This window comes from Cygnus atratus, chromosome Z (assembly GCF_013377495.2).
Source record: "Cygnus atratus isolate AKBS03 ecotype Queensland, Australia chromosome Z, CAtr_DNAZoo_HiC_assembly, whole genome shotgun sequence".
NCBI classification, from domain to species: Eukaryota; Metazoa; Chordata; class Aves; order Anseriformes; family Anatidae; genus Cygnus; species Cygnus atratus.
In genome coordinates, this window is record NC_066396.1 from 33,308,940 (window position 1) to 33,336,615 (window position 27,676).

Here is a 27,676-nt window from a genome sequence, read left to right on the forward strand (position 1 = left end):
CTTAGCATTTCTCCTTGTTATGACTACACAACTACCTTGGAATACTGAAAATTAGTTCTCTACTGCAAAAACACAACTTGGTTTCTCACACCTAGAATAACCCATGTCCTAGTGACTGAGACCCACTTCTTTCAACACCTAAGCAGCAGAGTAGTTCATCCAGTATAAACTAAAAGAGGTCTGAGTCATAGTTTATCAATGATTTACAGAGCTAAAAAAAAATGCACTTTCTTCCTGCTAGTGCTTCTCCCGAAAAGCTACTATTTCTTTTATTAAATATACAAGAGATGCAATAAAATCTATTTGCTTGAATTTTATATTCTACCCTTTTAAAACTTTTAAATCATTCAGCCAGAAGTGATTTCCTTCTGCATGAATGAATCTTTTTTTCCCTAGAATTATTTTTTTTATGGAGATGCAAAATTCTATGACTGGCTTGACCTCAAATTTCTTATCCCCACAGCAAAATTCCTTCTAAATGAAATTTATTAAGTCAACAAGGCAGAGAAATTCATGACCCTTTACCCTGTTCCTGACTTTCTTCCTGCTATTTTTACTGACCTCAAATCCCCAAAAGAAAGATGAACTTGAACTATTGTATGAATTGATTGGCACACACTACAGCTTGCAGCTGTATGATCTCAAGCTCTGATCTTCAAATAAATACTATTTGGTGTTACGGTGTTCTAATGAGAGAACACAAGGCAAAACTCATGCTTTTTGGGAAATGGTACAGAACAGTTATTAGGAATTTCTTATTTTGAATCAAAATACTGAAACAATGTCATAGTATGATGCCACTGAGCTTGAAAAACAGCATAAACACAGCAATTTTTTATGATCAGTCTCTTAATTACTTACGCATCCTGAAAGTCATTGAAGGTGTTATTGATCTATCAGCCTATATACATTTACAGTGACTACTGCAATACAACTTCCTCTAAGAGCGGAGGAATTAGTCAATAGTGCATAGAAACAGATCACAGTCTAGAGCAAGTGGTGACTTAAACTATTTAGACTGCAAAAGAAATGCATTTTAGAGAATTTCTCTATAGAATATGTCTAGATTACCAGGTTAAGGAGTTTCTGATTTCATAAAATAGTGTCAGATCTGTAGACAAATTAGTGGTATTTTCTTCATATCTCACCCGAAATTAATTTTGAACAGCCTTAAATTAGGCAGCAGGAAAGGAACAGAATGTTTATTCATGAGGTAGAAAAATATTCTTAATAAAAACAGAAATTACCTTGACAATTTTATCTTAAACTGCAAATTTCAACTTCAGCTATGCATGTGCTTTGTGATTGCGAAGAACACACACATACAGAAAGAGATGATGGAGCACAGGTGAATGAGTGTCCAAGAAAGGAAATTTGACAATAACAACTAAAATCTCTAAGGAATACTTGAATAATCTCTGGCCACTTCTGAAACTTTGTAGCAGACAAGTAGGACAGAATCAGCTCTTTGAAGTTCATCTGCCTGAGATCAATAGCACTTTGCAGATGGCTGGTGTTCAGAGGGAAATACTGCTTTTCTACTTTGAGGCCGTTGCTATAGAACTTGTGAAGCATCATGACTGCTTTCGATTCTGTGTATCAGTAAGAGTCTAAGGTAATTTAAAATTAAACTGCTGTATGTGAAATTTCTGATTTCATATTTACCTACAATTTATAGTCTCTTATACAAAGGTTAAATTTAAACAAAATACAAAGATACTTGTGAAGTTATATTTTAAGGTAGTGTTTGATATGTGGGACAATGTTTATAAACTATTCCTCTACTGAATGAAACAAAATCTTTTAAACCATTTGTAGCAGTGAAGGTTGGTTCCATAACAGAATTTACAAAGAAATTAAGTCCAGAGTGCCAACCTTAAAACTTTGTCTAAGCTTTTGGCAATAATATATCCAGATACCTAAAACCCTACTTCTTTAAAAGCTACAGAACACCTTAGACTTTGACACATATTGCAGGATAGGTCAGTAGCTATCAGCAACAAGTAGTAGTGCCTGTCATTTCTTTCTCATAAACCATAAGTGAAGATACTTCTGTATGCTTTCTTTCATTACTCTTAAGAAAAATCAATAATTAAAATGAAGAGGCAGATTTCATTCAACTTTTTCTACTATATGTTTATACATATATATATATATTTGATGAAACATCTTTGGATATCCCAGAGGTGTTCAGATTATGTGCATGGGCTTGATGTACATTTTGAGCAGAAAAAGATACCTTTTTGGAGCAAGCATTGATGCACAAATAAAGTACAGTTTATGTGATAATGATCAAGAAGGAAATGGACAAGTCTCCAAAGCACTGATTGTAGAGGTGCACACAGTACAAAACTTGAAAAGTATATAAATCCTAGTAGTAAATACAGAATCACAGAATCGTCTAGGTTGGAAGAGACCTCCAAGATCACCCAGTCCAACCTCTTACCTAATACTAACAAGTCCTCCACTAAACCATATCACTAAGCTCAACATCTAAACGTCTCTTAAAGACCTCCAGGGATGGTGACTCAACCACTTCCCTGGGCAGCCCATTCCAATGCTTAATAACCCTTTCAGTAAAGAAGTTCCTCCCAATATCCAACCTAAACCTCCCCTGGCACAACTTTAGCCCATTCCCCCTTGTCCTGTCACCAGGCACGTGGGAGAATAGACCAACCCCTACCTTGCTACAGCCTCCTTTAAGGTACCTGTAGAGAGCGATAAGGTCGCCCCTGAGCCTCCTCTTCTCCAGGCTGAACAAGCCCAGCTCCCTCAGCCGCTCCTCGTAAGACTTGTTCTCCAGACCCCTCACCAGCCTCGTCGCCCTTCTCTGGACTCTCTCGAGCACCTCGACGTCCTTCTTGTAGCGAGGGGCCCAAAACTGAACACAGTACTCAAGGTGCGGCCTCACCAGAGCCGAGTACAGGGGGACAATCACTTCCCTAGACCTGCTGGCCACACTGCTTCTTATACAGGCCAGGATGCTGTTGGCCTTCTTGGCCACCTGAGCACACTGCTGGCTCATATTCAGCCGACTATCAACCAATACTCCCAGGTCCTTCTCGGCCAGGCAGCTTTCCAACCACCCATCTCCCAGCCTGTAGCACTGCTTGGGGTTGTTACGCCCCAGGTGCAGGACCCGGCACTTGGCCTTGTTGAACCTCATACAGTTGGCCTCAGCCCATCGGTCCAGCCTATCCAGATCCTCCTGCAGAGCCTTCCTACCCACGAGCAGATCGACACACGCACCTAACTTGGTGTCATCTGCAAACTTACTGAGGGTGCACTCGATCCCCTCATCCAGATCATCAATAAAGATATTAAAGAGGACTGGCCCCAGTACTGAGCCCTGTGGGACTCCACTAGTGACCGGCCTCCAACTGGATTTGACTTCATTCACCACAACTCTTTGGGCCCGGCTATCCAGCCAGTTTTTAACCCAACGAAGCGTACACCAGTCCAAGCCACAAGCAGCCAGTTTCTTGAGGAGAATGTTGTGGGAGACGGCGTCAAAAGCCTTACTGAAGTCAAGGTAGACCACATCCACAGCCTTTCCCTCATCCACTAAGCGTGTCACTTTGTCATAGAAGGAAATCAGGTTCGTCAAGCAGGACCTGCCCTTCATAAACCCATGCTGACTGGGCCTGATCGCCTGGTTGCCCTGTAAGTGCCGTGTGATGACTCTCAAGATAATCAGCTCCATGAGCTTCCCTGGAACTGACGTCAAATTAACAGGCCTATAGTTTCCCGGGTCTACCCTCCGACCCTTCTTGTAGATGGGCGTCATGTTTGCTAGCCGCCAGTCGACTGGGACCTCCCCCGATAGCCAGGACTGCCGATAAACGATGGAAAGCGGCTTGGCCAGCTCCTCCGCCAGTTCTCTCAGTACCCTCGGGTGGATCCCACCCAGTCCCATCGACTTGCGTACATCCAAGTGCTGTAGCAGGTCGCCAACCATTTCCTCGTGGATAGTGAGGGCCACATCCTGCTCCCCATCCCCTCCCACCAGCTCAGGGTACTGGGTATCCAGAGAACAACTGGTTTTGCCGCTAAAGACTGAGGCAAAGAAGGCATTAAGCACCTCAGCTTTTTCCTCATCCCTTGTAACTAAGTTTCGCCCCGCATCCAGTAAAGGATGGAGATTCTCCTTAGTCCTCCTTTTGGTGTTGATGTATTTGTAGAAACATTTTTTTGTTATCTTTAACCGCAGTAGACAGATTGAGCTCCAGATGAGCTTTGGCCCTTCTAATTTTGTCCCTGCACAGCCTCGCAACAGCCTTATAGTCCTCGTGAGTGGCCCGCCCTCTTTTCCAAAGATTATAAACCCTCTTTTTTCTCCTAAGCTCGAACCACAACTCTCTGTTCAGCCAGGCTGGTCTTCTTCCGCACCGGCTCGTCTTTGGGCACGTGGGTACAGACCGCTCCTGAGCCATTAAGATTTCCTTCTTGAAGAGTGCCAGCCTTCCTGGACTCCTCTGCCCTTCAGAACCACCTCCCAAGGGACTCTGCCAACCAGTGTCCTGAACAGCTCAAAGTCAGCCCTCCGGAAGTCCAAGACAGTGGTTTTACTGGTCCCCTTCCTGACTTCGCCAAGAATAGAGAATTCTACCATTTCGTGGTCCCTTTGCCCAAGACAGCTCCCAACCACCACATCTCCCACCAGTCCGTCACTGCTTGTGAACAGAAGTTCTAGCGGGGCACCTCCCCTGGTAGGCTCTCTAACCAGCTGCATCAGGAAGCTATCTTCCACGCTCTCCAGAAACCTTCTAGACTGCTTTCTCTGGGCTGTGTTGTGCTTCCAGGATATGTCTGGGAAGTTGAAGTCCCCCACGAGAACAAGCGCTGACGATTTCACAACTTCTGCCAGCTGCCTCATCCGTCTCCTCATCCTGGTTCGGCGGTCTATAACAGACCCCCACCAAGATGCTTGCCTTGTTGGCCTTCCCACTGATCCTAACCCACAGGGACTCAACCTTATCATTCCCAGCCTCAAGTTCCTCAACATCAAAACACTCTCTAATACAGAGAGCCACACCACCACCCCTTCTGTGCTGCCTGTCCCTTCTGAAGAGCCTACAGCCAGACACTGCAGCACTCCAGTCATGACAGTTGTCCCACCACGTTTCCGTGATGGCAACCAAGTCATAGCCTGCCTGCTGCACGATGGCTTCCAGCTCCTCTTGTTTGTTACCCGTGCTGCGTGCATTAGTGTAGATGCACTTCAATCGGGCCATTGCCTTCTCCCCCAGCCTTGCCATTGTTCCCCCTGGCACAGCTCCAACAAGACTTATTTCAGCCCTGTCCCCCTTCTTACCTAGTTTAAAGCCCTCTCAATGAGCCCTGCCAGCTCCTGGGCTAGGATCCGTTTTCCCCTTAGAGACAGGGACCCGTCTGCGGCCATCAGGCCGGGTGCTGAGTAAAGCACCCCATGGTCAAAAAAAACAAAATTTCTGTGTTGGCACCAGCCTCTGAGCCACACGTTAATCAGGTGGGCTTTCCGTGTCCACTCTGTACCCCTCCTTGCTATTGTAGGGATGGACGAAAACACCACCTGTACTCCCGCTCCATCCACTAACCGTCCCAGTCCCCTAAAGTCCCGTTTGATAGCCTTCAGGCTTCTCTCTTCAATATTATCACTGCCAGCCTGGACTATCAAAAGAGGATAGTAGTCAGAGGGGCGAACCAGGTTGGGAAGCTTTCTGGAAACATCCCTGACCCTGGCCCCAGGGAGGCAGCAGACTTCCCTACGGGTAGGTTCAGGCCGACAAATAGGGCCCTCTGTCCCCCTGAGAAGGGAGTCGCCTACAATGATTACCCTTCTATCTTTCTTGGTGGAGGCAGTCTTGAGGCGTGGAGGCGACTTCCTCACCCTAGGCATCCTCCTGGATAGACTTTCTACTTCATCTTCACCCACTGGTTTCTCAAGCTCCAGGGCCTCAAATCTGTTGTTTAAGGGCACCTGGGAAGGTGGGGGCGGTAGGGGGGGGCGTTGCCTGGGAGGTCGAGCAGGGACCTGTCTCCATTCCTCCTTAACTCCTAGGTCCCCTCCCTCTGCCTGACAGGGCAGGGGGTCCACCCCCATTTGGGGTGTCTCACCCCGGTACCTCTCCTTCAGGCCCTGCAGGGAGTTGCCCCACCAGCCTATCTCCCGCTCACACTCCCTGATAGCCCTCAACCTCTCCACCTCCTCCCTGAGCTCTGACACCAGGCGGACCAGGTCATCCACCTGCTCGCACCTCACACACACAGTCCCTCTGCCTCCCTCAGATGGCAGCAACAGGCTCAGACACTCCCTGCATCCAGAGACCTGAACTGCCGCATTTTTGAGCAGGCAGTCAGTCTGGGTGGTTACAGACTTTCTAGAGAGAGCAGTCTGCCTGGTGTAGACCATTGCAGCCCAGCTAGCGGTCGACAGCCATTAGAGGAGTTGTTCGTATGGGCGGGGGGGGAACGTTCTGCCCTCTCTGCCCTCCCTGCTCGCCCTGCCTGCGCGAACTGCCGCACAAACTGCCGCGCCCCGCCCTTCTGACGCGCCACGCCCTGTTTGCCCGCCCCGTTCACTGTGCTCCTGGTTTCTCGTGCTCCCTAGGGGCTGCTTTTGGACGGCCGGGGAGGGGGCGCTGCTGGCTCCGCCTACGCCTCGTCAGCCTCCCTCGCGAGGGGTGCTGGGTCCTGGCAGGTCCCTCGAGTGGCCTCGATGCTGGAAAAAAAGCCCTGCCTGTCCCGATCCCCCACTCCGCTGCAGAACACATCTGCCCCGGACCCGATCGCCTTGGCAAGTGAATACATAAGTATACATATAGTACATATATTTATATATATTTAAGAATACATAAGTAAAAAGAATACTGAAGTAAAAGAAGTGGAAAAATGATACAGATTAAAGATTTTGTGTGTAAGAGAGAAGAAAATGTAATTAGGATGGAAATGAATGATGAGAATTGTGCTATAACCAGTTGAGTATCTCATATTGAAATTATTTTCTCTCTTCAACAATCAGTTGAAGAGAGTTTCTATGTTCAACACATTCTTAGATGTACAGAAGATTGTGACAAAATTTGAACTATTGCTTACTGGAATCTGCTCAGTTTTGTTTACAGATAAAGGTATTCTTCAGTGATGTGTATATGGAGGATCCGACCATTTGACTTTTTAAAAGTTTATCCAAACTTGCCTGTCATTAGCCTTCCACTTGAACTTGTTATCAGGAAAGCTCAAGACCTCATTGATATCCTTGAGAACATGGAAAGTAAAAACAGAAAAGCCGTATTAGAAGAAGAAGAGAAAGAAGAAGAAGAAGAAGAAGAAGAAGAGGAAGAGGAAGAGGAAGAAGAGGAAGAAGGAGAAGAAGGAGAAGGAGAAGAAGAAGGAGAAGAGGAAGAAGAGGAAGGAGAAGGAGAAGGAGAAGGAAGGAGAAGGAGAGAAGGAGAAGGAGAAGAGAAGGAGAAGAAGGAGGAGAAGAAGGAGAAGAAGAAGAGGAAAGAAAGAAAGGAAGAAAGAAAGAAAGAAAAGGAAGGAAGGAAGAAATGGAGAAAGAAAGAAAGAAAGAGAAAGAAAGAAAGAAAAAGAAAGAAAGAAAGAAAGAAAGAAAGAAAGAAAGAAAGAAAGAAAGAAAAAGGAAAGAAAGAAAGAAAAGAAAGAAAGAAAGAAAAAGAAAGAAAGAAAGAAAAAGAAAGAAAGAAAAGGAAGAAAAGAAAAAGAAAGAAAAAAAGAAAGAAAGAAAAAGAAACTGATTACTTTGGTACATAGGCACTTGTAGAAATGATTTTTTTTTGAGTAGATATGTGTCTAAAAAGGAACTATAGATCTCAACAGAACCTTGATTTTTGTGATTAACCTTTTACTGATAGGTATTGAGATGTATGATATACACATTTCAGAAACAAATTTTCATTTCTAAAGAACTGTTAAACATGACAGTTACCACTAAACATCTGCACTTTCCTAACTAATGGAAATAATGGCATAAAAATGAAACCAATTCTTCTATGGAAATGAATATAACATAGTATTCATATGAACAATTTAAGAACAAAATCAGCCATTCCAAACACCAGCAATGTATGTAACCAAATAAACCTTAAATAAAGAAAAATGACATGTTTAGTCCTCAGCACACACTGCATTAACAGACTTGAATTGTGGAATCTATCTGTGCAAGAGTGAATATGTGACCCCACCCCATTATACAAATTTCTTAACATCATGCGGGTATTAAGAAATGTATCACTTAAATACCTATATGAAGCAGAGGTGTATTATCGCTTGATTCCTTCCTTAAGCAAAGAACTATCAACTTTGCTATTACTGTTAGGATAAATCATCATTTAAATACAAGGATTTTTGTGCAAGAAGATGGAAGTAGAGAGGTTTTATGGAGAAATCAAAAGGCAAAGGAAGAGAGAGAAATTTGAGATGTACCAAAAGACTCTGAAAGCATATGAGAAGACATCTTGGCCTGGGAACAGTCCCTGTTATGACTGGAAATATATAAATATAGATCCACATGCATGCACACATATGGCATGTATGAACTGAAAATTTTATGCAATTTATGCAAGTCTAGCTCTGTCCTTTGTCTGGTTCTAAACAGCTGAAGGTGGATTTGAGAACTAGATTCCAAATTAAGAATACTAAGGAAATCTAAATATTGCTAAATGCTGTTCCATGACAGACTAAGTGAGTTACAATGAGAGAAAGCTTTGCTTAAATAGTTTGGTCATGTCTCTGAGGTTGTATTGTTCTTTTAAAAGAACTTCCAGACTTCTCAAACCTAAAGTACACTGAAGTGCTGCCAGCTGATTTACACAAGCTGGCAGGTAGAAAAAGAACTGAGCAGCTGATAGGTTGGCATCATAGATAAATCTATGGTCCAACATCTTTATACCCAGAAGTCATCATTTGGCTGATTAAATTCTGGCCTGCACTGAAACAGCCCTGAATATCTTCAAGCCAAAAGCCTAAGGAAGAAGTACTGTCTGACTTGTCCAAATTCAGCCTGGAGAGAAAAGATTATTTTATTTCTCCAAAACTTAAGGGGATCAGAGAGAATAACACCAACAAGTGAACTAACTGGAAAGTGTCCCTTCAAAACCAGCCAGTTTGCAAAGACAGATGGTACAAAGGAAAGTGGATGGCCATTCATTTTATCTGGTGAAAGTTGAGATATTGAACAAGAATTATGATTGCAATTCTTGGGAAGATCTATGAATCCTAACAAGAGTTTATTACCTTTGCAAGAAGGGGCAGGCCACTAAGGAGGACTACAAAGATGTTGTGAGGCTCTTCAGGGAGAAAATTAGAAGGGCTAAAGCTCGTGATTGCCAGGGTGTACTGCTGACTCATGTTGAGCCTACTGCCAATCAGCATACCCAAATCCTCTTCTACAGGGCTGCTCTCCAGCCACTCATCTCTCAGTCTGTACTTATGTCCGGCATTACTCCATCCCAAGTACAGGATCTGGCACTTGTTCTCATTACATTTCATGCTGTTGCTGATGGCCTAATGCTCCAGTCTCTCTAGATCCCTCTGCAAAGCCTCTTTTCCTTGAAGAGAGTCAACAGCACTTCCCAGTGTAGTATCAGCATATTTACTAAGGATCCATTAAACTTTTGCATCCAGATCCTAATAAGAAAATGTGAAATGAAAAAAGTGAAAGTGACCCAAATGTGATGTTACATGTTATTTTTTAAACCACTTGTCATTTTTCATTACCTCTGTTCTTGAATGTTTTACTTCAGACATATTAATAGCATGATATTAAAAAAAAAATGCTGTTGCTTCACCTATGGAAATCTATTAGCTGTCACAAGGTATATACGTAGAAATTAAATTCAATTTAAATTCACTAGTCACTTTTTGAAAACTTTAAAACACTAGTTTTAGCTATCTACTATTACTATTTCAGCTAGCTAAATGATGAGCTACGAAAAGACTTTCTTTAGGTCATCTTTCTAGTCAATGGAAAAGATAGAGGTGACTCAAAAGGGTGTTCAGAACACTGCAGATTAAAATATAGAGAATGACAATCTTATTATCTGTAGTGATACTAAGTCAATAGCATGTCAACTGCCTAGACAGAAGCTATAGTTAATTTTCGATGGATGCCTTGTAAGAGATAGGATGTTAGCGAATGCTGAGAAGGCAAATAACAGTTTATAGGTGAGATTTAAGAAGCATCTTCCACTTCCTTTCCCTTCAACTTACTGTGTTTTGCTTTTCATTTTGGCAAATCCATGCACACACAGCAAGCCATATCTTCTACATGCTGTCATTCATAATTTTAAGGGTGTTGTCTGTCATGTAAGCTATAGTATAAAGGTCAGAGTTCAGATATTACAGCTCAGCATGTTGATCTGTCCCTGACCCAGATTCAGGCTAGAATGAAGATAATGAGGTACCTGTTTTATTGACAAGCAAAACATGGTGTTTTTATTTTATTTTATTTTATTTATTTATTTATTGTACTGTTGGACTCTGAGAAGTTTTCTGAAAACAAATACAGAGCTATAATTACTGGCACTCGCACTGGTTGGAAGGAAAGGAGAGGGAAGGAAGGAAAAGTAAATTATGTATTTAGCCAAAAAGATTTGACTGTAAAGCCAAACCTTTAAATGCTGAAGGCTTACAAGCATTTTCTATTTTTCCATGCAAGTGTGCAAGTGTATAAATGTGTAACTGTGTAAGTGTGCAAGTGTGTGCATGTATGCATCTGTGATACGGGTCAGTGTGTCAAAAAAATCTTGTTTAGATTTAATCTGAAATGGTTTATAATAGTAGTATTACTGTATATATTTGTTTCATAACAACAGTGGAAGAGACTCAGGGCTTTCTGGTTTTCTGGGTAAGAAAAGAACTGAAGAAGACCTAGGAGTTTATCAAGACAGAACATATTCATGCTAGAGCAGAGAGGATTCAGCCTGTAACAACAAAGAAGCTGACAATATTATAATCTCTGTAACTATGATAAGAAGCAGCTGGGGATATGAAAGAATTTCTTTAGTGGTGATTTGAAAAATGCCCTATAGAGTTAGGAATCTTATAAAAGTGTAAGAAATGTTCTCTATACTTGTTTTATCCAGTCTTTTGGATATCATTTTCTGTACACCACAGGGAGCCTCAAAAAGGACGCTCTACTTACTCTGAAATAAAACCAAATGCTGCTTATGACAGTGGGGAAAAGATCTACATTTTATACAGAACACATTTGAGTATAGTACACCATCATGTTTTCAGATCGTGTATACTCACAAGATATGTTATCATTTAGGATTGCCCAATGTTTTCCTTTATGTGACTTTAATGTCTTTGTTTAGTTTCTTAGTGTTAAACAGTTATTATTATTATTATTATTATTATTATTATTATTATTTAAAAAAAAAAAGAAGAAGCTATTTTTGCTGTTGTTGGATTTTCATGGTATTTAAGATAGAATGTTTCACCCACTTCATAGAATCATAGAATATCCTGAGCTGGAAGGGACCCATAAGAATCATCAAGTCCAACTCCTGGCTCCACACGGGTCTACCCCAAAATTAAGACCATATGACTAAGTGCACAGTCCAAATGCTTCTTGAACTCCAACAGGCTTGGTGTAGTGACTACTTCACTGGAGAGCCTGTTCCAGTGCGTGACAACCCTCTCAGTGAAGAACCTCTTCCTGACGTCTAGCCTGAAACTCCACTGCCACAGCTTGACACCATTCCCACGGGTCCTATCACTGGTCACTAAAGAGAAGAGATCGGCTTCTGCCCCTCCACTCCCCATTGTGAGGAAGCTGCAGACTGCAATGAGGTCTCCCCTCAGCTTCCTCTTTTCCAGGCTGAACAGAACAAGTGACCTCAGCCTCTCATCGTATGTCTTCGCCTCTAGGCCCTTCACCATCTTCACATCTGATAAAGATTTTAGAAGGAACATGTTTACACTCATACTGAAACATTCTGACACTTATTTCATTGAGAAAAGCTTCTGTCTTTGCACTGAAAAGATTTAATCAGATAGAAGATTCATTTATTAATTAATGTGGTGGGAAGGAAGTTCCACTGAGATATGGTTAAGCCTCTATGCTTTTCCTCAAGGTAGTAAACAAATTTAACTCTTAAATATATACCTCTGAGAGAGTCACATTGGCTTCATGGAAGCTGATTTCTTTTTAGAGACCAAACTCTCTCAAGGTTGCTCTTCCTGAGACTAATTCATTCCTTCATACAGACTTCCCACATGCATTGTAGTCAGAGTGTAACACACTACTGGATTATGACTAGCAATGAGATGTTGCTATGGTAGCAGCTGAGTAAGTAAAACGATTAAATTCAGTCTATACTGAATTTTACTTCCAACTTGTCAGCATGCAGAAGTGACAAGGCAATGCAAAAAATGAATGACAAACTGTACTGGGTTTACATGGCAATGTTTTGGTAGCAGGGAAGCTGTAGGGGTGGTCTCTGTGAGAAGAATCCAGAAGCTGTCCTATGTCAGATAAGAGACATCTCCATCTGGCTCCAAAAGGAGCCTGCTGCTGGCCTGAGCTGAGCCAGTGAGAGATACTGGTTGGGCCTCTGGGAGAGCAGAATTAAGAAAGAAAAAAGCTGCTGTGCAACTGCAGCTGGGAGAGAGGAGTGAGAAATGACTCTGCAGACACCAAGATCAGTAAAGAAGGAGGGGGAAGAACTGCTGCATGCACTGGAGCTGAAGTTCCCCTGCGGCCTGTGGAGGGGCCCCTGGTGGAGCAGGCTGTCCCCCTGCAGCCCATGGGTCCCACATGGAGGAGATCTCCACACTGCAGCCCGTGGAGGAGCCCCTGGTGGAGCAGGTGGATGTGGCCTGGAGGAGGCTGCGGCCCACAGAGAGCAACTTCAGGAGCAGGCCTTAGGCTGGAGCTGCAGCCTATGGAGAGGAGCCCACACGGAAGCAGGGGACCTGGGGGAGCTGCTTCACATGGGAAACCCAGGTTGGAGCAGCATGCTCCTTACAGATGGACCCCATGGTAAGGACCCATGTTGGAGCAGTTGTTGAAAAGCTGCTTTCTGTGGCAAGCCCCCGTAGGATCAGTTTGGGAAGGATGGCATCCCATGGGAGGGACCCTATGCTGGAAAGGGGGCAGAGAGTGACTGTGAAGAAGTGGCAGAGGAGAAGTATTAGGGACTGACTACAGCCCCCATTATTTGTTCCTCTATGCTGCTCAAGGGGAGGAGGTAGAAGAGGATGGGGGGGGGGGGGAGGGTGGGAAACAGGGTTGGGGGGTGGCACACGACTATTTTTTTAGTTTCTCATTGCTCTAGCTTGCTAGTAATAGGTAATAAATTACATTAATCTCCCTATTCTGAATCTGTTTTGCCCATTATGATAAATGTAGAGTGTCCTGTCCTTATCTCAACTCTTGAGCCCTTTTGATTGTATTTTCTCCCCCTTTTCCTTTGTGGACGGGGAGTGAGAGAGCAGTTGTGGTGGAGCTCAGCTGCCAAGCTACATAAAACCAGCACACAAATCTAGGAAGGAGGAAGGGCTGTTCATGGAGTTGACAAGAGGGCAAGGAACAGCAAAGAGAGGAGAAGCCAGTATAAGAAGCAAAAGGACTGGAGAAAAAGTGCAACTGTGTGACCGAACTTAGATATTTCATATTCTGGATTTATAATTTCTTACTAGCTACCATTACCCAAGTAAGAAATAAATGATAGCCTCTTACTCTTTTTTTTTTTTTACTAGTTTTTGTTTTGTTTGCTAGCTTTATTTGTCATCCAAGCACAAAATCTAAATTTTCTGTGATCATACCATTTTCATATATTTACTAGCATAAAAAGGTTTTCAAAGACATTTTAAATAATTTCCCTGTTCATTCAAGAAACCAGTAAAGACACAGATGAATGAAAAAAAGAAATGGTTGAAAAAAAATTATAATGGAGCAAAAAGGACATGAGAAACAAACGCAAAAATCTCTATTTTTGAACTGTTAATTTAAACACAGACCATTTTGTTTGAGCAAAGATGGCATTGGCAATGTGTATTTCCATCATGCTCTATCTACATAGCCAATGTAATCAACTTTTTAAGTGGAATTAAGTGGCCTGGGAGTATTATCTCATTCCAGCCATTGTACAAAGAGAAATCTGACTTAAATGGTGCCTTAGAGAATAAATACTCTGTCAGTGCTAAGCCATTGATGTTCTTTAATCTCTGTCATTTCTGGATGAGTGGTTGGTGATTGATTTTTGTGTGGGTCAGAGAAGGAAATAGATTTTGTTTTTATGCTTGAAGAAATCTGAAAAAAAAATAAAAACAGAGTTGTTTCAAAATTATGCATTTCACCATACTGTGGAGGAAAAAAATGGCAAAAGAAAAATAATGCAGCTGCAATTTGAGCACATTTTTTCTAACAATATTGCTATGCATCATGTGAGCGAGAGGAAGAGAATATTCTCAGCACATCCTGCATTATTGATAGTTTCCTTCAATGGTGTGCTGGCTGGATTTTTAATTTTCAAAACCACTGCAGCATTTCTGTTTTGACAGGATCTATGTGACTCAGTTAAAAAGTTTAATTTGATCAAAAGTGAGTGCAATAATGTTTTTAATTTGTCAGCATCTTGACTGCTTATATTTAATTTCATTCCATTCCTTCATATGGGTGTATTATCTGCATCAACGTTTTATGACATTGAGGTCTATTTATTTTCATTGCTCCAGCAACTGCATCATAAATTACCATTAAAGTCCAACTAGTGCACAGGATAAAATCTTCTTTTAGTAGTATTAATCTATATTTCATTAACAACCATAATTTCAGTGAGAGAAGTAAATTACATTTATTTTAAAAAGTATATCAGATCATTTCCTGTTGGTTTTGGCATCACTGTCAGAATTTCTACTGTCATTCACATTATCACAATAAAACAATACTTAAATATCTGTTAAGATCATTATCAAATCAACTTTGCTGTTTTATATAATTTCTGAAATCTAAAAATTATTTTCAGTGACTGGGAAATCCTGATTTTCCAGCACAAAATTTCTATACAACAAATGATGACATTTGAAAGCATTCAGGAGGAAAGTGTGGTATGTCTGACTCAGCTTTGGCACATGCTGAGGAGAGACGATGCGGTTTGCAGATGCTTTTGGACATTTCTTAATGAACCTTTTTAATGTACAAGTTATTCTGTGGACTACAGTCAGAAAAACAGTTAACTAGTCAGAACAACAAAACCTTAGAAAGTAGGCTAAAGAAATTAACCTATGGACTTTAGAGAATAATGGAATAGGGAATTTAGAAATGAATGTTGTGCATAAGTGTTCACCTGAGATCAGGAACAAGAAATATCTACATGTTGAGCAAGAGAGATTCAGGAAAGCGAAGCAAGAAAGTGTCTTGTCCTTTGTACGTATTTGGAAATTAAACACCTAACGCTGAACTACAGTGAAGTACTTCTCATGTCTTTGAAGTTAAAAAAAAAAAAAAACCTACAACAACAACAATAACAACAAAATAAACAAACAACAACAAAAAAAACACCTCTTCAGGTTTCTAGAGGAGGAGTAGAGAAGGAGAAGGAGAAGGAGAAGGAGAAGGAGAAGGAGAAGGAGAAGGAGAAGAAGGAGAAGGAGAAGGAGAAGGAGAAGGAGAAGGAGAAAGAAGGAGAAAGAGAAAGGAGGGGAAGGAGGAGAAGGCAGTCTTGTAAAAAAAAAAAAAAAAACAGTTGATGACATGGTAGCTTCTTCCATTCTGATGGCTAGTGACCATAGGATACCACTTGTCCCTCCTATCCATGAAGACATGTTTATTGATGGTAAAATTTTAATGGTTTCTGACTAAGTTGTATGGGTATATTTTATTCTCATTTTTTATTTTCTTCCAGTAATATATATATATATATATATATATATATACACATATATATTTCATTTGCCAAGATAAGTTACTCATAGTAGGTACTTCCATAGGGGATTTAGAAACCTTTCACTAGATCTTTGTTCAACCATTTTCCTTTTCTCAGAAAATATCAATCCCTAGAAAAATTAATAAAGATTACAAAATATATTTACTGACTTTTCTTCCATATGCTTCCTCACTCTTTTCTCTTTTGATTATGATTTTTTTATATCGATTTTTTACTCACTACCATACTGTAAGTATATTTTCATGGGAAACAGGGTTATATTTTGTTGTTCTTTTTTTTTTTTTTCATTGTTAAATTCTGCACTATCAACACTATCTCTTCAGGTGGTTCCTGGCACAGATAGCAGAAGGCAGTAACAATCTTCTTCTTAGGCTCATGTGTGAGCTTGCCCTGCTCATGGTTTTATCTAGTCTGTTTAGAGCCACACCATATCACATTATCAGGTCATTGTGTACTTATTCCCCTGTGGCAGAATAAATAAACACTGTCCATTGTCAGCCTCAGTGCTTCAAAATTCTCAGGGTGATTCTCTTGGGAAACAGACTAACAATAGATTATACTTTATTCTAGAGCTGTGAAGTAACGATATCAATTAAACACAATTAAACAGTAAATAGTTTAATTGATGTTTTCTAGCCCTATTTGTGTAAAATACATTCTCATTATTAATTTTCTTGATGCAAAAAATGTGCAGTGCCAGCTAACTCTTCAGTGTTAACAGACAGATATTAGAAGTAAAATTCTGAGATCAGATGGGACAGAGGAAAACTAAATGCTCTGTCATTTCCAGATAAGGTTTTTTGCAGGCCCTGCTGCACTCCCCTGAGATCACGTCTAAAGCCAACCATCCAGAATCCTTGATTGCTAAAGTCAGAAAAGGCAAACTGGCTTGATAAAGATAAGATCATAATGTCTCAGATGTGAAACCTAAAATAGAAGAACAAAATTAAATAAAGTAAAATCTTGCACAGAGGACTTTGAGATTGACTTAATGGTATGCTATCACTTTGACTGTGTTTAATACTCTTATGAGGTTGCTTAGTTGCACAGCACTGTGTCATTTCCATTCAAAGTAACCTTTATGATAATGTACTGTTTAATTTTTGTTTTCAATGTACAGTAATTACACTGATGTACTGCAATAAAATTATTCAGTACACTCATCTGAAAATGGCACATTACACAAATTTGAATTTGGTCCTTTTATTGCTATCTCAAGTACTCATCTGAAGAACTAGGAATGTAAAATTATTTTTACATCCCAAGAAATATAGCTTGCAATTTCATTCTGACATCTACCACCCCTCAGAAAATTAGAAGATTTTTTTTTTTTTCTCACTGAATGTAGTTTATGTTACATTTACCTCCTAAAGAAAATGTAGCCAGCTAAGTATTGTCTACTTTTTCTGGTAAGAACTTAAAATCACTTTTTGTGCTGTAATAGGTGAGGGTAAAAGTTAGAAAAAGAAAGCACTGTTATTGGAGGGGAATATCCTAAAATTCTTCTAAGTTAGAATTTTTTATTAAAATAAAAATTGTTTATAGGAACAGGTAGTTTAAAGAATGTCTTATTTATTCTGAAAAACAAATGTGAACTATGTATTGAAATAAAGTTGAAGAAAAAATTAAATGTATTTTTAGTCATAAATACTGGAATAGGAAATAAAGTGGTTGGAAATTTCCAAAGTATTTAACGTTGATCTCATGGACAGTTTCATCTTTCCCTTATGCTAACCTAATAAACTCATATTGGCATGCAATTTGAGGCCAGCCAAAACCATTTCTGCCCTAGTTTAACGTAATTTGACCGCTTCGGAAACATTGATATTCAAAGTTCAATTCTACATGTCAGAGGTAATATCTGAAACTTTTTGGTGTTAAACTTCCACAATGCAAAGAAGTTTAATCCTATAATAGTTACCTTTTTGCTATTATAGTCAGTCAGCTCAGTCTTCACCTTCCACATCCAAAAAAAAAGAATCTGGATGCAAAAAATAAACACACATCATAACAAACAAATTAAATGTTCTGGTGAGAAATACTGGTTTCTCTAAATCTTTGGACTTCTACCTCCTTCTGTGTAGCTCATCTGGCTTGTGTGCAGGAAGAAAGGAACATGGAGTTTTCTCCAGGAAGAAAAAACAGCATTTTAGTATTTCCAATTGTTCAATAGTGTTAAATCTGTGAACACTTTCTGTTTTCCAACTGTATCATCCAGCAGATTTCCAACTATAAATTCAGTTCCCTAGATCGACATTGCTTTAAATAGAAACAGATACAAGAATTTGTTAAAAAGTTTAAGGTTTATTCATACCTGCAAACAGTTTCCATATATACCCATTAGCCTCTCAGTATGTGACTCCAGCTTAAGTTCTTAGCATTAGGGATTTCTGAAGTAGTCATGGTTGGACTCTGGTGCTGCCACAGCTGGAATACAGCTACTAAGAACTCTGATTCTTGCTTGAAAAGTTTCTCTGCTAACCACAGCAATACAGCCATCTCTCCCCATGGGTTCTGTATACAGGCTTGTTAATTAGTTGTCAATATTGTCAAATTGTTAGACAAAAAGTAAACACCAATGGTAACAGCACTGAGCTAAGGAATTGCTGATGAGCCCCTGACTTCAGTAATTTGTTATTTGAAATTTAGAACATGATTTCTTTTGCTGAAGTCCTGTGGCAGAGTGTCTGTTCCCTGACTGCATAATCAGGTGATTAGCAATGGAGAATTCCTGACTGAAGCATTCTTCATTGAACATTCAGCTATACTAAAAGCCAGGAAAAAAAAAAATGCATATCAGTAGAAACCCAAGGTCTTCAGTCATTCTTTGGTAACACAAATCACTGTATGGATGCGGTGAATGATTTGGCTTTAAAATCTGTTGGGGAGAGAAATTAAGGTATCTTTCCCCCAGGTTTTTGTTTGTTTGTTTGTTTGTTCCAAGCCGCTTTAGAAATGCAATAGGAAATTTCCTTTTGTTAATTGATGCCTGGGAAGAAGGATAGTCTGACAAATGGCAGACTAGTAATACATACTTCTGGGAATTTTTTGGCCTTTTTGCAAGTATGTTTCCAAGTAAAAACTAAATCCTCATCTACCACTCTAGCAGTCATTATATGAACACCAGCAAGCAGATGAAGCTAAACTTTTACTAGTCAGGAGCCTTTGTACTTCCTCAAACACCTTCATGGATTAACACAAATGCATCACACTATACAGCTGTGAATTTATGATTAACTCTTGTAGTGGAATGTTTAGCGATACTTGTGAGAAGGGTGGTGTGTCATACTAAGTTGTCTTGCAATTGAACTTGAAAGCCATTGAATGTACTTTCTGTTCAGGCACTGTAAAAAAAAAAAAAATTTTTTTTAAAATCACTGTTCAGTAACCATCTAATATCTCGCTCCTGGTGCCATGATTTACTGCTGTGTTATTCAGACTGAGTTTTCTTGGTAAGGCCTGAGTCTTCTACAAGAGAAACACCATCCAGATGAATAATTTGCTGTAAGAGTGAGCCAGGTTTGCTAAGAACGATAGAACCCGAGGCAGCTGGGACCTAATCTGAGCACCACTAGGGTCAATGGGAAGTGTTTCCATGACTGCAGCAGGCTCTGTGTCAGCTACCTGATGAAATCTTGATTTGAAATATATGTGTCTGCGTTGCTGATTTTTAAACTGATGTTTGTGAGGAAAGGGAATATATTAATGGCTGGAGACTGTGCTAAAAATGTCCTTTCACAAAATCATCTTATACAGTTCCATAAATGGAAGACCTGCAATTATTTTTTTGGTGAAGTATTATTTGGCTGACCAATGTTATAGACTCCAGATAGACTAAAGCACACTAGAAGCCCCAGAAAACATAGTTTTTTCCTTACATGTACTTTGAGCTTAATGTAGCTCATGACACCTGGGTTTTTCCAGTCAGTATCTCATACCCTGACACAGAAATATTGCTAATAATTGCAAAAAGAAATATCTTCTCTTTCTGCAGAAAGCAAGTATAAGAAAGAAAAATGAAATGCAACTGACATTATTATAACATTTACTCAGGTACATTGACAAATTAGAAAGACATTGAGGTGTTTACCAACTGATTTTCTTGGCTGTTACATATGAGCAAACAGAACATAGCAACAAACAAACAAACAAACAACAAAAACAAAAAGTGCACGTATATTTTAAAACAATGTTCCTGAAATGATCACAGGGAGAATAACATCTTAATTTTAGGTTTTACTTATACTTGATTACAATCAGCTACCTTCCACGCAGGCTGGAGAGTATCCCGCTCTAAAGGCTCTCAGTGATTTTGATAAATTGTCAGAAGGACTCAGCACACAATAATTCATCCTAACTGTTATGAGAGTGAATATTGTCAACATTAATAAATACATCATCTTCACATTAGCATATTTAGAGGTGGGAGAATGTCCTTTCTTAAATGAGAAGGAGAAGAGGAAAATACACGTAATTGATTATACCTTAGAATAAGTAGTGCATGAAGAGAAACTCAGACATAGTTTCCCTGCAGAGACCATCAAAAAAAATGGGAAGGTGTGATCAGTTTAAAGTCTTGTTTTTGCCAATCAAGTTTACACCAAAACGGGAGGAAAATGTGTAATTCTAGGTCAAGTTTAGTGGATATAATATATGTTTGTTTTTTCTCATGTTTACATTACCTATAAAATATCTTTCTTATTGCTATCAAAATGAAATCTTTCACAGTCTTAATGATGGCATTGCAAAGATTCCTCTCTGAAAATATATCACATGTAAATCTTTCATCTTCGTGCCTAAAAGTGTCACTCCCAGCCACAAATTCATAACACATCATTCCATTCCCTCCTTTCCCTTCCAAACACTTCTTTGCCAATTAACTAACCCCAGTAACACACTAGCACAGTCCATCCACTTTTTTCTGACTCCAGATAAGAGACATGGTGTAAAGATTCTTTTCTTTCCATATCTGTCTTCATCTATCTGTCATATCCTGGTATCATGTAAGTTATGTATGTTTGTAAGGAAGAAATGCCTTCAACATCTGTGTACATTTTCATGGATAATCCAGTAAGAATCTAAGACAATAGCCATGCTAATAAGTGAATGTCTTTTTTGTTAGATGATATTCCTCAACTACAACTCATAGGACAGGCTATTTTATTCCTCTGACAGGTTTATAACTGTAGAAGAGTTCACAATAATCCAATGTGCTTCTTGGCTGAGTAAGGTGAAACAAAGGATCTACATCAACTTTCTTCACCAAGGAAAGGAATTTATGATTGATATGATATGATATGATATATGATATGATAACTGGCTCAACAATATGTAGGCAAAAATATAATGACCTCAGAAAATAAATATTTTGTTCTGCTAAAGGAGCACTGCATATGTAGCTTTTTTAAATACATTTTTTTGCTCAGAAGAATTAGAAAGCACTCCTGTGCAGAGGATAAAAATGGAATTAACAAAAGAGTTGTGACCTTTTCAACTCCCTGAAGAGGAGTTAAATATGTCTTTCATCTCTATGTTGAAATGAATTTCATCCATTATGATTATTTCATCACATGGATGAAGATTATGTCTATAAAATGAATAGAATAGAACTAGTTTTTTTGTTTGTTTTTGTGTTTTTTTTTTTTTTTTAAATCTAATTGGCATGACCAATAGATTTGATTTTTTAGAGTCTGTTAATATAAGTAAAGTTATAAACTAATAATGCACGTTTTGGTTTGAACTATAAAATACATCCGATGCGGTAAAGTGCATGCATATATATTGTTACAGTGTCTATTAGTACTATAACAAGGGTTAGGGAAAGGGTGTCTGCAGATGATAAAGCACCTACTAACTCCATAGTAGTTTGTGATTATTGATTTTGTATATATTTTCTGCACATTTCAGGGAATAAATATCTTTGTGATGGCAGTAATCTAAACACTGCTACATGACATGCCAAGCAAGAAGCATATAAGTAAAACACATCCAATAATATTTAGACTTGATGTTTTTTTAAAACAAAGTTTTCAGAAAGCAGTTCTCAGAAGCCACAGCCTTGATCATATTTTCCTTAAGTTTCTTTCACTTAGAGTGAATTCTAAGTGTTACACCAAATGATAGCCATCATCATTTGAAAATAGACAGAAGGAAAGGATGCCAAACATTGTTTTCCTACATATTCAATTTCATCCAAACTGAAAATGGATTTTGAAGCATCAGCAAACATATGCCAAAAACCTCTGCCAGCACCCACATCAGCTTTGTCTCTGCAGTATCTACTGCAGAGAGAGAACACATATTTGACCATGAATGGTGTCTTGTGGGACTCCATTCTCTACATGTTGTTTAAGGATTTAGACAAAATTTGTCCCTCAAGTACTAGTAGTTTTCAAGAATGCCTTTTGACTGTCACTCACAATGTTCCAATACCTCCCTGCTGCTGTCTTTGATTTCACATTGGCATTCTTCAAAACACAGAAATTTAAAATAGAAAAATAAATAAATAAATAAATAAATAAATAAGTATCATTAGAACCAAGTTTTCAAAGAATCAATGTTTCTAATCATGGTTACCCTGAAATTAAACTTGTTTGTGTTTTTCTCATTTGAGATGTGTGTACAATTATTGTTCTTATTTGATAGCCAAGTAGTAATCTTGCCTATTTTTGTTGCCTTTTCAAAGGTTAAAAGAAACATTGTTTTAATATATAGAATAAGGCAAAATCCATTTAAAGGGACAAACATTTCTTGAAACTGAAAGGAACAGAAGTGCTCAAAAGCTAAATAGTACCTTTCAGAACAGCTTTGATAAAAGGAAAAACAAAGCAGATAATTCACAGAATCACAGAATGGTCGAGGCTGGAAGGGGCCTCCGGAGGTCATCTGGTATGATTTTCATGCTAAGCATGACCACCTGGAGACACCACAACCTCTCTGGGCAACATCTGCCAGTGCTCTGTCACCCACACAGTAAAGTACTTGCTGATGTTTAGATGGAACCTCATGTGTTTTACTTTATGCCCATTGCCTCTGGTCTTGTCACCGGGCACCACTGAAAAAAGCCTGACTCCATCCTCTTTACACCCTCCCCTCCAGCTATTTATTGATGAGATTCCCCCTGAGCATCATCTTCTTTAAGCTGAGCAGTCCCAGCTCTCTCAGCCTCTCATGATAGGAGAGTTGCTCCAGCTCCTTGATCATCTCTGTGGCCCTCTGCTGAACTCTTTCCAGTATGTCCACATCTCACACTTGGGAGTCCAGACCTGAACTCAGTACTCCAGGTGTGTCCACACCAACAATGAGTAAATGGGAAAGGTCATCTCCCTTAATGTGCGCAACACTACCCCTAATGTAGTCCAGGCAGCTGGTGGCTTTCTCTGCGTGTGGTAAGGGCACATTGCTGGCTCATGTTTAACCTGGTGTCGGTCGGGACCCCCAGGGCCTTTTCCATGAATCTGTTTCACAAATGGTTGACCTCTAACATTTTATTGATTGGTTATTAACGTTATTCTTCACCAGAGGCAGGACTTTGCACTTCTGTATTGTGAACTTTATAAAGTTCCTGCCCATTTCTCCACTCTGTTACATCTCTCTGGATGGCAGCATGACTCTCTGGTGTATCAGCCACCACTCCTCACAGTTTTATGTCATCAGCAAATTTAGGGTACACTCAGATCATAAACAAAGATGTTATAAAGAGTGGGACCTAGAATTGACCCCCAGGGGACACTGGTGATATTCTTCACACTTGAGCCAGGAGCCAGAAGTTGCATTGTTAGGCATGCAAAGAACAACTTATGCAAAAAAAAAAAAAAAAAAACAGGACTTACCAAGATTTCTATTAAATATTTTTAAAATAAGAAAATCATTTGTAGCAAAACATTCTGTAACAAATGAATTCAGATTTCTATATCTTGTAATTTATTTTAATGCTTTTCCTCAGTTTTCAGAAAACATTTTTTTTTTCTGCAACCTTCATTTTAAGGTTTTCTGTTTTGTTGTTGTTGTTGTTTGTTTGTTTGTTTGTTTGTTTTCTTCCTCTAGTAAATTCAGCATTGTGCAGGGATTCTTCTTTCATTTTCCTTTGTTTTGTTTTCCTATTCTAGAACCTTTCAGACAATCTTCATCTTCAAAAATTTTACAAAATAGCAAACCAAAGTGAAGAGGTAATTTTGACTTGTGTCAACTTTTTCACAGCCAAAAATTAAAATAAAAAAAAAAAAAAACAGTGTATAGAAAATTAGAAACACAGTCAATAGAATAATATCCACGTTTCTGAAGAAAGAAATAAGAGCTTAAAAAAAAGGGGGGGGGGGGGATCTGAATTTTTATTTTTTTCTTGTAAGAATCATATTGAAACTTTGACCTTAACTTGTTTTTCTGAAATTTTCCTCTGTCTTTTTTTTTTTTAAGCAATGAAGTAACAGTCATAAAATGATGAAAGCCATACACAAAGGCATGTACAAGAGTTTGCAGAAAGTGTGCAAATTATTTTGCACTTACAATCAGCATTAAATATCTACCATTCGATGATACATTTAGTGTCCAACTGAACATTGCAAGCCTAGAGTGACATCAAACAAGTATGAGGTGCCCAAAACTTTTTGCAGTTTTTCCCATAGGTGTTCACTTCATGAATTGTTCTAGTGTTTTATGAGTTCTTCATGATTTATTCATGAAAAATGTCATGATTTATATTAATATTATTAATGTGTGATACTTCTGGTTTTGCTAGGCTACTAGCTGCATGGTGAAATTATGCCAAATGGGGTGCATCTTTCTTAGGATTTCTGAAAAGATGAAGAGGCAAGTCCTGAAGGGAATTTATGGAGTCATCTTGCCTATTTTCTCACCTAAACTACAACCAGCAGTAGCTGTATTTTGCCATAAAAGTTTCTCTAGCACAAACTTGAAATAATGGAGTCTCTACAATCTTAATTGCTTGTTGTTTCCAGAGCTCAATACCCTTTTCTTTAAGACTTTTTTCAGATGAACAACATGTATTTCTTTTGGTGAACATAAAGCTCATTCATTTTGTTCAACTCTAAGGTCTTGGAGAAAAATATTTTTCTTCTATCCAGTAGCACTCTGTATCTATTCTCTTAGTTTCTTTTTTCTCTTGTTATCTCCCAAGATACTCTTAGGAAGTGATCAGACTACTAGATGATAATCACTCCTGTATTTATTTCTTCTAAAGTGAGCTTCTACTATTGCCTTTGTAACTGTTAGTTTCTGTGAAAAAGGGGTAGTATGGAAATTTTAGGCTTGTCCCATCTATCTTAAAATTTATACATATTTTAAAAATTTTACTTTTTTTTTTTTTTTTTACATTATGATATTATTTTTAATTTTATGACTCAATAACCTCGGACTTGTAAAATTTTTGTTTTGTCAGTTATCCCTAACCTGTATTTGAGTAGCCAATTATTCCTATTTTAAAAATATAGAACACTATATTTGTTCCTACTGAAATTAATTCTTGTTTTATGCTATTTCTCTAAACTGTATTGGTGATTTGATAATCCAGCCCAGTTCTAAGAAAAGCTGAAAATGTATTGGTTTACTCATGAGGTGGCTTTGCTCAGGTAGGCAGCTGAGCTCCACCACAACTACTTTCTCACTCCCCCTCCTCAAAGGGAAAGGGGAAGAAAATATGATGCAAAAGGCTCAAGGTTTGAGATAAGGACAGGAAGACTGAACAATTATTGTGATGGGCAAAACAGACTCAGGTTAGGGAGACAGCAAGGTTTATTGCCTACTACTAACAAGCAAGAGAAGTGAGAAACAAAGGAATGAAACCAAAAATACCTTCCCTCCATCCACCCTCTTCCACCTCCTCCCCCCAAGCAGTGCAGGGAATGGGATGGGAGTAGTGGTCAGTCTATAGTACTTTGCCTCTGCTGCTCCTTCTCAGTCGCTCTCTTCCCCTGCTCCAGTGTGGGGTCCCTACCAAGGGATACAGTCCTTCCTGACCCTGCATGGGCTTCCCAGAGGCAGCAGGTCTTCAAGAACTGATCCAAATATGGGTCCATACTATGGGCTCCAGCCATCAGGAACGTGCTGCTCCAACCTGGGTACCCCATGGGCAGCAGACCCCCCAAGATCCCCTGCTCCTGCATGGGCTCCTCTCCACAGGCTGCAGATCTGGCCCAGAATCTGCTTCAGCGAGGGTTCTCCATGGGCCACAGCCTCCTTCAGGACATATCCACCTGCTCACTGTGGTCTCCTCCAGGGGCTGCAGCATGGAAACCTGCTACGCCATTGTACATCATGGGCTGCAGAGGGACAACCTGTTTCACCATGGTCCTCTCCCCAGGCCACAGGGGAACTTCTGCTCCAGCACCTGGAGCACCTTCTCCCACTTCTTCTGCACTGACCTTGGTGTCAGCAGGGCTGTTTCTGACTCCTCACTCTCCCATCTGCTGTTGAGCAGCAGTTGTTTCCCCCTCCCCTGCCCCCATTCTTAAATCTGTTCTCACAGAGGTGCAAACAACATTGTTTATTGGCTCAGCTCTGGCCAGTGGGGGCGATCCTTACCTAACCTGGGGCAGCAGTGATTATGGAAATCAATACCAAAATCTTGCCATGTAAACCCACTACAACTCAATAATATGTTTTGCTCAAAAATCTATTTAAATATATGACCTCACCGATCCATCGAAATACTAATAAAAATCCTTCGTTGCACCATACACAAATAAAATTGCTTTGTAATCTTATGAAATGTATCCCTCCCAAAGTCCACTGATAAATTTACTGTGTATATGATGTTTCCATCATTTTCCATACATTATCTCTTTGGAACATATCCCATGAATCTCAGTGATGTGTAACGCAAGATGAGCACCACAACATGGCAATTTACTATGTAGAACTTAGAATGCGATTGCTGGGCCACTTCATCTATCAGCAGTCATGACCATCTGGAGAGGTCCCAGATGACTGGAGACTTCTTAATATGATGTCCATCTATAAGAAGGGTCATAAGGAGGACCCAGGGAACTACAGGCCTGTCAGCCTGACCTCAGTGCCAGGAAAGGTGATGGAACAGGTCATCTTGAATGCAATCACACAGTGTATGCGAGACAACAGGGGGATCAGGCCCAGTCAGCATGGGTTCACGAAAGGCCAGTTCTGCCTGACCAACCTCACCTTCTTCTATTATCGGGTGACCCGTCTGGTGGATGAGGGAAAGGCTGCTGATATAGTCTGCCAAGACTTCAGCAAGGCCTTTGACACGGTCTCCCACAGTATTCTCCTGGAGAAGCTGGCAGCCCATGGCTTGGTGAGGTACACTCTGCTGGGTAAAAACTGGCTGGATGGCCGAATAAACAGAGAATAGTGGTGAACAGAGAGAAATTCTGCTGGTGACCAGACATGAATGGTGTTCCCCAGGGGTCAGTGTTGGAACCCATCCTCTTTAATATCTTTATTTATAATTTGGATGCGGGAATTGAGTGCACCCTCAGTAAGTTCGCAGGTGACACCAAATTGGGGCAAAGCGTCAGTCGGCTGGAGGGTAGGAAGCACATGCAGTGGGCCATGGAGAAGATGGGTCAGTGGGTAGAGGCCAATGGGATGAGGTTCAACATGGCTAAGTGCCACATCCTGCACTTTGGCCACAACAACCCCATGCAGTGCTACAGGGTTAGGGGAGAGTAGCTCAAAAGCTGTGCAGAAGAAAAGGATCTTGAGGTGCTGGTTGATGATCACCTGAACATGAGCCAACACTCTGTCCAGGTGGCCAAGAAGGCCAACAGCATCCTGGCTTGTGTCAGGAA